This window comes from Mesoplodon densirostris, chromosome 9, assembly GCF_025265405.1.
Source record: "Mesoplodon densirostris isolate mMesDen1 chromosome 9, mMesDen1 primary haplotype, whole genome shotgun sequence".
Lineage (NCBI taxonomy): Eukaryota > Metazoa > Chordata > Mammalia > Artiodactyla > Ziphiidae > Mesoplodon > Mesoplodon densirostris.
In genome coordinates, this window is record NC_082669.1 from 68,060,628 (window position 1) to 68,073,813 (window position 13,186).

The window sequence follows — 13,186 nt, forward strand, 5'->3', positions numbered from 1 at the left end:
CTTCCTGGATTTTACTGGGGGCATAGGGCTCAGAGGAGGGAACTTGTATGGATGGGAGCAGTTAGGCAGGCTTCTTGGAGAGGGAGGATTGAAGCCTGACCCTGAAGGAGTGTAGGGAAGCAGGAGGGGCAGAGGCACTCCAGGCGGGATGGGCGGGGACAGAGCTGCCAGGGGAGGGGCCTGGGGAGTCTGGGGTGCCAGGAAGATGGAGCATATTAGGGCTGGATCCTGAAGGGCTTTGCATGTCAAGCAAAGGAGCTTGAGCTGCCTCTGTGAGCCCTGGGGAACCATGGGGGGTTTCAGAGCAGGGCTGTTTTAGAAGACTCGGACTGCAACAGTGTGGAGGGCGGCTCAGAGAAAAGATGCCAACTTCCGAGCTAGGGCCACGGAGAGGAGGAGTAGGTGGGCGATACCCTGCATTTTAGTGATTCAGCCTGGGGAGCAAGGTGGGACCCCATGGGCCTGGAGTCAAGGCCCCTCTCTCCCCTGCTTTCTGGAAGGCAGATCTCGGCCTTGAGTAACCATTCCCTCTGTGTGCTCCCCCGTCGGCACTGGCGGCTGCAGCTCTCCCGGGAACAGTCTGCAAAACATCCCTACCTCCTGATGAAGGCTTCCTCAGTCTCCTGCCTTGGCAAACCGTGAAGGAGGGGGCCTCAATGCGAGGAAGTGCCCGAGCCTTTGTTCTGGCCCCAGCCACGGCTAGACCCACTGCCCATTGTTTTTAAAGCTGTTGGTGACCTTGGGACCAGCTGGCTCCCTTGGGCCTGGCCACCTCCAAGTGCACATGGAAGACAGCCAGTCTGGCAGGATGGTTCTCAGCCCCTCGGTGGCCTTGGGGAGGACCTCTGCCATGGGGGTGCCTCGGGGCCCCATTTGTGTTCTCAGAGTCTGAAAGCCCCGGCTCTGGCCATCTGGGATGTTGGTGGGCATTCTGGAAACTGCTCATCTCTTGAGGACCAGGAATTTCTCAGACAGGAAGGCAAAGAGAGCTCCCAGTCCCTGGTCCCAGGTTCATGCTTCCTCCACATCTGCTGCTGTCGGGGCCCTGGCTCTCCTGAACCTGTAGGTCAGAAGGCCCAGTCTATGCACCTACTGTTCTCTCTCCAGGTTTTGGGGATCCTTGCTGCACCCACCATGAGATGTGAGCTGTGAGAAAGGGGCCTGGACAGCTTGACTATTTGGGTTTAGATCTTAGCTCCAACGTCTCAGTTGCGTCACCTAAGTTACAAAACAAGCAGACAAAATCAAAACTTGTCTGAACCTCAGATTCCCTACCTGTAAAATGGGAATAATCATACCCCATGCCTCTGAAGGTTGGTGTGAGGAGTAAGTGTACAATGCTTGGAACAGGGCCTAGCACCCAGTCTGGGCCCAGGAGATGCTGGCTCTTTTACTGGGAGCTGGATGGGAGGCCACAGGAATTGGGGTGGGTCTGACTCACTGAGAATCAAGAAGGGTGATCGTGCGGAAGCTGAGATGTAGCGAGGCCAACTGGACCTTAGCCTGTCCACTGACCGCTGGAGGTCAGTCCCTCTCCCACTACCTTTCCAAACCCACCCGCAAGTGGCTGTCCCTCCTCTCCTTCCCCCAGCTCTTACCAGGCCCCATAGCTGCTCCTGAGTTAGATGGAGAAATGTCTTCCTCTCTGGTTGCCCCCGTAAAGCCCTCCCTCCCCACTCTAGGCTTTGGTCCCCTGTTTGTGAAATGAGGCAGCTGGATGATGTGGCCCTAGGCAGCTGGGCCCACACTCTCAGCAGTGACCGCTCCTGAGTCGAGGGCTCCAGCGGCGGGCACCGTGGGCAGCACCTGACGGGCATCTCCCTCAAACCTCCCGCTGCCAGGTGAGAAAACTGAGTCTCAGGGCACCAAGGCACTCGGCCAGGGCCCCAGGCAGACTGATGGCAGGTGCCAAGCCTTCCTATTTGCTCTCCTGCCTCCTGGAAGGTTAAGCAGGGAGGAAGAGAGGGTAGGGCTTCCTGGAACCCCTCCTCTCCTATCTTCCCTTACTTCCTCCCCAGTCGCCAGCCCAGACCTGAGACTGTGGGGGCTCTGGAAACATCTGCAAGTGTCCTGGTTTCTACACCGGCAAGCGATTGTATGGGAGCCCAGCCTTTCCTTCAATTCAGGCTTCAGACTTCTCCCCTGGAGCAAACTGGAGAGAAGGATGGGTCAGAGCCCCCGTTTTGGCCCAGACCAGAAGGAAGCCTGGCTGGCCAAGGCGGGAGCAGCCGTCCAGCTCCAGCGTCTCCGGCAAACCCCACTTCCTCTCGCGCCCCAACCCCTGACGGCTTTGGCAATCACAGAAAATGCCAAGCACTTTTGTCTTTCTTCCCTGCTAATGCAGACACACTCTGGCTTTATTTATCTAAAGGTTTTCCATTTCCTTTTCTGGGAAGTCATCAGGGTCCTACACGTCCCTTTCATCACAAAGGAGGCTGGGAAGAGAGGGTGTGTCCTGTGTCACCCTGGGAAGAGCAAGTGAGGAACACTGGGGACCCCGTCCCCAGGTGGCCCCACTGTGCTCTACCTGACCCCCCTTCAGGCCGAGATGACAACTTGGGTTGGCCTTTCATAGGAACATCCCCGTTTACAGGTGAAGGGCCTCGGGAGGGGGCAGTGACTTCCCGAGTCCTCCTGGAACAAGGCTGACCTAGCCTCTCTCCCCCTGGGTCCTGTCTGTGGGTGTACCCGCAGTCATGTTCAGAGGCCTAACTGTCCGAGCTCCTCGCTCAGCCCCAGCTCCCCCCCCCCCCCCGCACTAGTCTGGAACTCTCTGAGGGCAGAGCCTCTCCGTCTGCAGCATGGGTGCTCCCTGAGCAGGCAGGGCCCACGCCTCTCCCTCTGCACCAACCCGGACAGGAAGCAGAGATTCAGGCTGTGAGGAGAAGATAGACTCATGCAGGATGTCCCGGGCATGAGGTGGTGGGGCTACACCATCCTACCTCCACCAGCCCCTCTCTGAGGGTCTGAGCCAGCAGTGGAGAGAGGGGCAGTGGGGAACCTCTCCACCTCTGCCGTGGCTGGAAGCCCACCCCATCCCATCTCCCCTTCTGCTTGGACTTTCCTCTCCCCAGACCATTTCTCTTCCTTTACATAAACAAATTTGTCTGCCATGTCCCCTCCTCCAGGAAGCCTCTCCTGATTATTGGGAAGAGGTGGGGCTCTTCCGCTGCCCACATATCCACCTCACCCCTTCCTGAGGCTCAGGCCTGGGCCTTAGCTGCCCTCCCCTGAACACTCAGGGCTGCATGGTGAAGCATCAGAACCCCAGGTTTCCCTCTGTGTCAGGGGCCCTTGAGCCAGCTAGTGTCTGAGCCACTAGGTGGTGGAAGAATGGCCTCCTATGGGCATTGACCATGGCGCTGACCCAGGCTTGGCCTAAGGGGCACTGTGTTATCTAAACTGTGAATGTCCATCAGGGATGGACCCCATGGAGGTGCTCAGGCTCAGTCCTTCTCACAGAAAGGCCCACTGTGCCCCTAAAACACAGCCTGTTTCTCAAATCTCCTGATGGTAAGATCTGCTCGATCAGTTCCCTGGGCAGCCAGAATCAGGGGAAGGACTTTCTCCTGATGACAGATGGCTGTCTCTGCTGTCATAGAGTAAGAGTTGGTAAACACTTCTTTCTTTTCTTGCCATGGCTTCCAGGAAGCTCAGACAGAAAGTGATATTCAATTGCAATCTCTCGCCCATATCATGAGAAGTTTCCTTCCTTTTCGTATTTTTATTTTAACTAGATTGTTATCAGGAGTTTATTTTGTTTGCTTGTTTATTTTGGTAATTCAGCCCCTTGCTGTTCAGAGACCTGAGACCAGTGGTCTTGGGACTAGCAGCATTGGCATCATGTGGGAGCTTGTTAGAAATGCAGAATCTTGGGCCCCACCCAGACCTACTGAATCAGAATCTGCCTTTTAACAAGATCCCCAGGGGATTCGTGTTCACATTAAAGTCTGAGAAGCACTGATGGAATCCTCGGATGCTCTGGGAACAGATATGAAAGGTATGTGAAATAAGACCAGTAATGATTCTCCCCTTTCCTACCCTGATTTCTCTACCAAAGAAATTTATCTTCGTTGCAGCCCTGCCCAAGCCTGACATACCATCCCTGGCTGTGACTTTGGTTTTCAGTGGTGCTCTCTGGCAGGGTCAGGTCACTGAGGGGTATGGGATGGGGGCCCTCTTGGGTTGTCATCTAGAGGATGAGGCAGGTGGAGGGCCTGTGCCCCAGGGGACAGGGGACCTTCCATAACTGTCTGCTCCCTCATGGACCAAGGGGTAATGGAATTGTCCTGATGTGATCTTGCTGGGTTTGGGCCCCCACTACGACCAGGATGAAGCAGGAGCACAGAGGGCAACAGAGACCTGGGGATGGCCCCTCTGAGAAGTGACAGCCCCTGAAAAATAGGCCTTATGTCCCCACTTCTCCAAAAAGCTGTCACTGGTCGGTGTTGGGGGGCACACTTGGTCTGTGGCCCCAAAGGGCAGCACGGGGAAAGGTGGAAGCATTGCTGGGAGGTGACATGTAAGGAGCCACTCTCTAACCATAAGAGCGGCTCCACAATGAGCCAATAAGCGGTTCCCAGGGGGAACAGTAGCCACAGAGGGGACCATAGCACTCTGGCAGGGATGATATTAAGGCGCTTTCTGGGTCTGATGATATGCAATTTCAGGCAGCCTGAACTATATTTAGCCTCTTTCAGGCCTGGGCCTGGCTTGGACAGAGGCAGGATCGACATGAGGTGACTGGGTTCCTGAGTTTAAGGCACTGCAGCCCCAAACCCCTCTGGCCCTGGCTCTTCAGAGGTCCCAGTGATGTCAGCCCGGAGACGGGGTGGCGGGGGAATGAGTCCCGCCTTGCTCAAGCCGTGAGTGCCTGCCAGTCCACTGTGTGCCCGCCTGGCTGCCGCTCTGACAGCAGGGCCAAGGGCTAGGCTGAGACTAGTTCACCGTGTGTGACACTGGGAAAGCCCCTTCAGCCCGTGGCCTCAGCTTGCCTTTGTGCAATAAGGTGTTCATGACCTGAAGGCCCTCCTATGCTAATGGTCTAATCCTCAGGAGTTCAGAGGTGCCCAGTCCTCGTGATGGGAGGGCCCTGGAGTGGACCGCGCGGGCACCCCGTGAGATGACTTCCTAGGACTGACAGGCATACCTGTAAAACAATAGCACAAAGCAGGAGGCCTGTGTGCTGGGATGAGGCTGCTGGTGCTGGGGGGCTGGGGAGTTAGGGCCTGGCTGGGCACAGGGGCTAAGGGCAGGGGGCCATGTCATCATTTTCTCATTAGGCAAGACAGCGATCTGCCTGTGTGAGATGATCTTGCTGGCCCTGTGGGCTCCAGGAATGTTGGCTTCACATGAATAGAATCCCCAGACTGGACCACAGAGGGAGGGGTCTCCGGTGGATGGGGAGAATGCCTACTTCCTCCCACCCTCCTAGACTCACCCCCACCAGCCCAGCCCACAGCATCACAACATCCTAGGAAGCCAAAGAGCGAAAGCGGGGTGCGGGTGGGGGGTCCCACAGTTTGCCTTGCCCACTCCTTCCCTGTGGGGGCCCAGCATCCCCCTCCTGACACCAGCTGGTAGGCTGGCAGACAGCTGGTTCCATTCACCTTTGAAAACTTTCCCAAGCTGCCCTGCACATTAAACTTACTCCCTACCTGGCTGCAAGAGAGCTGAGTCAGACCCAGTCCCCATCCCCACCCAGGGTGGGTGGTCTCATCTGGAGATGAAGAGAGGCTAGATATAGTATTCCCAAGAGAGGACTCACAAAGCCATGGCGTCGCAGAAATGGCCACCGCCGCGTTCCTCTTGCCCACGGCTCCCCCGCTCCACCATTTAAATTCAGCTTCATGTTAAGGAGCTGAGGGAGGCCCCTGGATTATGGACAGCATGGGTGGCTGCAGCTCTGAGTGCTCAGAGGTGCCAGAGGGACCGTGCAGAGAGGTCCCAGGGCTCAGGGCACAGGCAGCAGAGGCTACGGTGTACATGGCGGAGGGTTTCGGACGTGCAGGGGTTGGGGCCACGAGGCATATCTTTACCCTGTGTACTTGCACGCATGTGTACGTGTGAGGATGTGTGTGCACTTGCAGGTGTATATATTTAGGCATGCACACGTGTTTGCATGAGTGCAACACAGGTTCTGTGTCTGCAAACCAGTGTGTGTGCATTGCATATATATGCATGTGTGCCCATGTGGTGTCCATGTATATGTGTGTGAGCACATGTGGAGTGTGTGTGTGTGTGTGTGTGTGTGTGCACACATGCAAGTCCATTCACTGTCAGGAGAGAAGGAAGGGACAATCTGGCCTGTGTGGTGGCACCCAGGCCAGGTGTGACTTGGCAGGGCAGGCAAGAGGGATGAAGGACCCATGATAAAGGAGGACAAGAGCTGGAGACACAGCTCAGCCCAGGAATACGCCTTACTTGTCGGAGGGGTCAGTCTGAGCACAGCTGGAGCATGCGCATCTCAGCCCGCCCGGACTACCGCCCTTGGCCGTGGTGGTGCTCCAGGCCGCATTATGATTTTTGTGGGGCCCTTCCTCCATAAAATAATATTAAAAAGGAAACTCTACGACTAGGGGGATATAAAGAAAAGTATATTAATCCTGGTGATGAGGTGAGTGAGAACAGTGCAAACACTGTTTGAAAGAGGAATTTCCCTAAAGCCCTGGAACTGCAGCACCCGCGCAGTCCCACCGTAGGGCCCAGAGGGAGCACAAGGTAGCACCCGGCCGCACCTGCTCCCACTGCTGGAACCCAGCTGGGGTGTGCTCACTGGAAACGCCGAAGAGCCTGTGAGGCTCTGGCCCTGAGATGCGCCCAGCTGGGCCAGCAGTGGGGCCCGAAGGAGGCGACGGCACCCGGCACTGGGGCCGAGAGCCCGGGGTGGCCAGCCGGAGCAGGGTCTGGCAGCCGGGACTGCTCTCAGGATGTAGTGAAGACTGGCAGAGGCAGTGGGACCCGCAGGGCGGCAGGGAGGCCCTGTGGCCAGAAGACACGGGGGCGTCCAGGAGAGGGCTGGAGCAGGAGGGCAGCGAGCCTAGAGTCCCTGCCTGCGGGACTCGCAGTGCCCACCTGGACACTCTCTCTGGGGACGGTGGCCATAGGTGAGGGCTGGGATGGGACAGGGGCAGGGGAGCATAGAAGGTCCCCCCTGCCCACCGCAAAATACCTTCCAGCTGCCCGGGCACTTTTCTGAGTCCTCACTGGAGCCCGAGGAGTAGGTGGTCTCTTGTCCAGCAGAGAAAGAGGAGGAAGAGGCTGGGTGAGGCTGACAGACCAGGCCTGGGCAGGAACGAGAACACCTGGACTGTAGTCCTGGCTGCACCCTGACCCACCAAAGAACCTCGGGCACGTCACCTCACCTCTATGAGCCTCCGTTTCCCCATGTGCAAAATGAGGGCATCAGATCCCATGCTCTCTGACACCTTCTCCCAAGTCTTGCTGCTTTATGATCTAACAAGGCAAAGACAGGAGATTTTTGAGGGCCCAGGGCAGGAGGGGGTAGGGGTCTCGGAGAGTCGAGTGGAAGCTGCAGTGACAGCCAGGCCAGGGGAGAGGGGAGTGCCCTGTGTGTGGCCAGGGTGAGGAAAGGCTCCAAACCCTGGTACCCAGTGCGCCGAGGCCGGCTCCAGGTTGAACCCCCTGTCCTGCCTGTCTCCCCTCAAGGGTGTGGTTAGCGGCTTGGGCAAAAGGCCACCACTAGCATTTTCTGGAAATGAGAGAGGCCTCCCTCCTCTCCCGCAGGGCAGGGCTGGGGAAAACGTGACCTCACTCCTTCTTAGACGGCAGCCTGCAGTCCCAGCAGGGTTGGGGGTGGGGCAGGGGCAGCCCTGTGTCCTCAAGGTGCCCGCATTCAGGCCTAGGAGCCCGGCCTGACTCTCCCAGCCAGGCCGGGGGCAGCTTTCCCACCTGCCTCTCAGGCTCCTCCTCTGTGGCATCAAGTGGAGGCTATTGCTGGGGAGATGCTAAAACATCAAGATAGAAAATCCCGCTTGCCAGAAATAGGGTTGACACTGTCCCACCCTGCCGGCCTCCCCACCAAGCCTTGGTATTATTGCTCAGGGCAGGCGGGGGGCGGGGGGCGGGAGGGCAGTGTGAGGAGAGATGAATGGAAGGCAGTAGTTTAGAAAATTACTAAATTGTTCCGCCGCTGGTGAATCACTGGTGGCCCGCTAAATCCTGTTTTGATTTAAGGGGGATCGTGTGAAGCCTAAACGGCCAGGAGTTAGCTGTCAGACAGGGAGGAATTCACATGCTTTAAGAGGTGGGTACCTTGTCTCCAGGGGGAGTCGGACAGTCAGACAGCAGATGGTTCCAAGATCACCCCGCCTGCGCCCAGCCCCGCACTCAGCTCTGCCGGGGGCACGGTGGATGGGGAAGGAGAAGACCCAGGCCCTCGGGCCCACCCTCAGCCCCTGGGGTCAGGAGGGGACAGCCCAGGCTGGGGTGAGCTCACTGCTGTAGCTGTGGGTGCTGCCGTGGAGGAGGGGTCAGAGGAGGCTGGCGCAGCGGGGAAGGAGAAGGAAGAGTGTGCGTGCAAACATCTGGGGACAGTGAGCCTGGTGGCACGGGAGCCCGGGCCCTTGTCTGGGGCTGGGAAGGGGAGGTGACAAGTGTGCCCCAGGGTGGTGAGTGGAGAGCCTTGAGGACACGGCCGAGGAGTTGGAGTCTCCGTTTTGGTCTCTGTGCTCTGGGCCTGGGTCCCGCCTCTGCTCCCCCTCGGTGGGGCATGGCCACACCTCCCAGGGACAGTGACTTCACCCTGGTGCTAAATCCTCGCTTCTGGCGCAGGCCTCCTGGGCAGCGGGGGCAGACAGGCCCCATCCGGGCAGCCTAGATCAAGGTCAGGGTGGGATGGGAGCCAGTGCCCTGTTGAGGGCCAGAGCTGGGAGGGCCAGAGCTGGGAGGACCAGAGGGTTTGTCCAGGAGGGGGTGTTCACTGGTTCTTGGCCACCCTCTCCAAGACCCGCAGGGACTTTGGCCTGTATTCCCACCCTCCACCAGTGCTCTCGGCCATGATTCAGAGAAGTCTGACCGAGGGATTTGGGGAAATTCATCCAAGATGCTGGTGGTCATGGCCAGTCAGCTCTCGGTGTCTCCTCCTACCTCAAACGCCATCTTCCCGGTGGGCCTCCTGGGGGGAATGAAGTCATTGTTCCCCACAACTCAGACTGTGGGTGGGGAATCCCTGGCGGCCCAGAAGGGAGGGTCCGTCCCCTCTGTCCCTCTGCCCTGTGCTGCACAGAAGCTTCTGGCCAGGAGAGTGACAGCTGTGCCCACACCCATGGGCGTCCTCTCCCCACATGCCCGAGGGCCGGCTCCTTGGCCAGCATGTGAGGCTCTGTGCGTCCACCTCTGGACAAAGCTGAGCCTCTCCCGCTGGATCCGGGTGGGGACCGGAACCAAAAGGCCCTGGAACAGGCGGCTCTGACTGGAATGCGGGTCTTGTAGACATGGCCGTAATATGGCACGTCTGGCAAAGCGTTCGCTGAGACCTTTGCTCTGGCAGGGCCAGACAGTGCCCAGGCCCAGTGGCCTCCAACCCCACCTCAGGAGCTGGGGAGGGGGGCAGCCCCCCTCCTTTAGCCTGGCTCAAGCCTGTGGGTTCTGGAGGCTGGGCCCACGCGGCTGCCCGTGGGAGGGCCGCGGAGCCTGCTGAATCAGGTCACACTGGAGGGGGAGCTGGGTGGGTGTGGTGCCCTCCACAGGGCCCAAGCTCCCTGCTGGCGGGACCAGAGGGGCGGCTCTGGCCTCTCCCAGCTGCTCCGATGCCCCCTGCCCCACCCCGATTACGCGGGCACGGCGAAGATGGTCCTCTCACTCCCACCCCTCCCTCATCCCAGTGCCTCCGGGGCCAGCTTCCCCTGCCCTTGGCTTTGTTCCTGGCCCAGCAGAGCTGGGGTTTCCATCTGGTACCCGGGTCCCTCAGGACCCTTCCTGATAGGTGGGCAGAGAACCAGACTGGGGTTCCTGAGTTCCCCAGCTCTGCCGTTCCTTGGCAAACCGCTTACCCTCCGAGCCTCCCAGGGTTGTGGTGAGGATGGACCCTCAGACAAAGGCTGTTTCCTTCCTTCTTCCCCTGGTTGGCCTGGGTTTGTGGCAGACCAGGGAGGAGGTGGAGAGGTTTGGGACCTTTTTGGATCTGGGGCTCCCCTTTCCCCATTGAAGTGGCCACAGAGGCCCTTTTCCATTATGGGAGATGGTGGGTGATTGAGGTGGGCATTATTCTGGAGATGCCTGCGTTCTGATGGCGCCTCCTGGTGACGGCCGTGCCTTCATCCAAAGGAATGTAGCTATAATGGTGGCATTTAAGGCAGATGCCATGCTGACCTGGGAGAGGGGGCAGGAAATGCAGGGGTTTCGGGGGCTGTTGCCCTGAGGACCCTCGTATCATCCTGAGATTAGTGGGTGCCTAATTGGCCTGGGCAAAAGTGCTTTGTCAAAACCCCTGTGTCCCCCGTCTCCTGCCCCACTCCAGACAGACATGGCCATCCAGCAAGTACATGCTCCCACACGCGTGCCCCCCACAGTAATACACTCAGCCACTCACACAGAGCCTGCAGGCTCATGTGCTAGAAGGAGCACCTCAGTAGCCAAAGGAACTGGGCCGCCTCGTTCCTAGCTGTCTCCCAGTGCCCAGCACAGTGTTTGGCCGTGACATGGGCTAAGTAATTATTTGTTGGATGAATGAGTACTTCCCAGGTGACTTTCACCCTCATGCACAGTAGCACGTGATGTGTCCTCTGCTGCCTGGGTCCTGACCTGGCCCGTGGACACTCTCACAGAGCCCGGAGCACACAGAGGCCCACGCAGGCTCCGATTCTTGTCTCTGGGTTGCTGTATCCCAACACCGGCCCGAGTCTAGTGGCTCCTGTGGGGCCAGCTCTCCCCCTGCTGCCTTCCTCAGGCCCTCCTGGCTGGGTCCCAGCACCTACCACGGTCAGAACTAGTCCCTGCCCCAAGCAGAGGGTGTATGTTCCTTGGTGGACAGGGAGCCTGTGGCCTGAAGGGAATGGTCCTGCTCCGGAAGACCCTGCTCTGAGGTGCACCTCAGGCTTGCCCTCCGGGACGGGTCTGAGGGGAAACAAGGGCATCCAGCAAAGCCTCAGAGTGAGGGAATCCCAGCCACGTGGTGGCAGCTCTGGTCAGAGGCTCGGAACTGACCAGAGAACCTTTCATCACGGGGCGTGGTGGCCACCAGGCCATGGGGCCAGGGTCAGGGCGTGAGGAGCCTCCTGGGGCACGGAGAGCTGAGCCAGCTGCCCAGAGCAAAAGATGCGGAAGAAGCTCCAGGAAGTGTCCTAGTGGGGCCGGCTTCCTCCCTTGGACGGTTAAATAAGGCACCGATTACCTCTGGGCGCTGGGCTCTCTGGGCAGGCAGGGCCCGCTAGCTCCCTGCCTCACATCCACCCTGTCCTGTACTCACAGACCCTTAGGTGGACACATCTCCCCCACCCCTAACCCGGTGGGCTTCCTGCCCCCGCCGGCAAACACCAGGCTGATCTCTGGGGGCTCACTGCCAGGGTGAGGGCAGCCCTAGTGTGCTGCAGCCAGGCAGGACGGAGGTCAGTGAGTTCTAGCGTCATCTTCAGCAGGTGGTCCCTGGACACACACAGAGCGCAGAGAAGTCCTTCCCTTCACTGGGCCTCATCTTCCCACCTGTAAAATGGGGAGAAGCCAGCATTCTGGTGTAGGGCTATGGTAAGGGGAGGGAGGAGAGGGCCGGGGAGGCCCCTCCCTCCTAGGCCCAGCCTCGCCCAGGACCCCACCTGGATCCTCTTCTCACAGAATAATGTGCAGCAGGCTGGTGGCCTGGGGCTCCTGACCGGGCTCCTGGCCCAGGAGTCCAGTTTCTTGCTGAGTTCATTGGCTCTGGCATGGGGATGCACGGGGCACAGGTGGGACTGCAGGGCGGGGTGGGGGACTGCAGGGGCCTCTGGCATGGGGATGCACGGGGCACAGGTGGGACTGCAGGGCGGGGTGGGGGACTGCAGAGCAGCCCCTTCCCCTCCCCCTGCTCGGGGTGTTGTCTGCCCCCTGCCCCCCACCTCCCCTCTGCTCACTCATCTTTCTCTTTTGGGTTCTTGCCTCTGGGTCCAGTCCTGTGTCCCCTCCTTCCAGTTTGTCTCTTAACCCTCTGCGCTCTCTCTCTGTCTCTCTTCCTCGGCCCTGACCCGTCTCCCTGTCTCTGTCTGGGGATCTATCCCTTTCACTTCCACTTTTGCTGATTCTACTTCTCTCTGTCCTTCCTTCTCTCTCTGTCTCTCTTCCTCTCTCTCTCTGTTTCCTTTTCTTCTTCCTTTTCTGTCCGTGTCTCTCTGCCTCTCCCTTTCATGCTCCCTCCTTGTCTCCCCACTCCCTCCCTCCCAGGCTTTCCAGTATCCAGGCTAGGCTGCCATTCCTTCTGTCTCCCCGTGTTCTGCCAGCTTGACAGTCTTTGAGAGGAAAGTCCTCACCTGCCCTCATCTTCCCACACCTGCCCCGAAATCATTTGCTCAAATTGCTTCAGAAGCTGGAGGGCTCCCAGCATGGGGGCCTCTCAAATTCTTACTGATCTCAGGCCTGCCCTTGACCACAGAGTGGAGGGTGGTCCACGGACAAGCTCTCTGCACCCTCTGATGCCTCCGTGTCCCCATCAACTTTGGCCTGGCCGGTGGGGCTGGGGGCTCTGGGCCATTCCTACAGTGACATCCAGTGGCCAGGTCTGGGCCAGGTGTGAGAGGCCCAGACTGCCCCTGGGGACCCCGGACCTGTGGACTCCAGACTAATGTCACTCTGAGGCGGGATGGGGATGCCAGGCCAGCAGGGTCACGGTGCCTGCCTCCAGGAGGGCAATGTCTACCTGCTGAACCCAGCTGCTCACCCCGCCCCATCCATCCCGAGCGCCTGGATGTGTCCTCGGGCACCCCCTGAGCTTTGCACACAGGGCGGGGACACGGGGATTTCTCTGGCCCTGAGTGGGGCCAACTTGGAGGAATTTCTCAAAGCCTATTAGAGCAGTGGCTGCCTCCTGCCTGCCTCCTCGGGCTGGGCAGGGCTGAGGGCGGAGGACAAGAGGGAGGGAGGGGAGAGAGGAGGAAGGGAAAAGAAGTTGGCAGGCTGACAGCAGAGCTGTGTCTGCATCCATCGCTGAGAGGAGGCCCATGCGGTGTGGGGCGGGCCACGAGCAAGGAGAGGCCTTCCT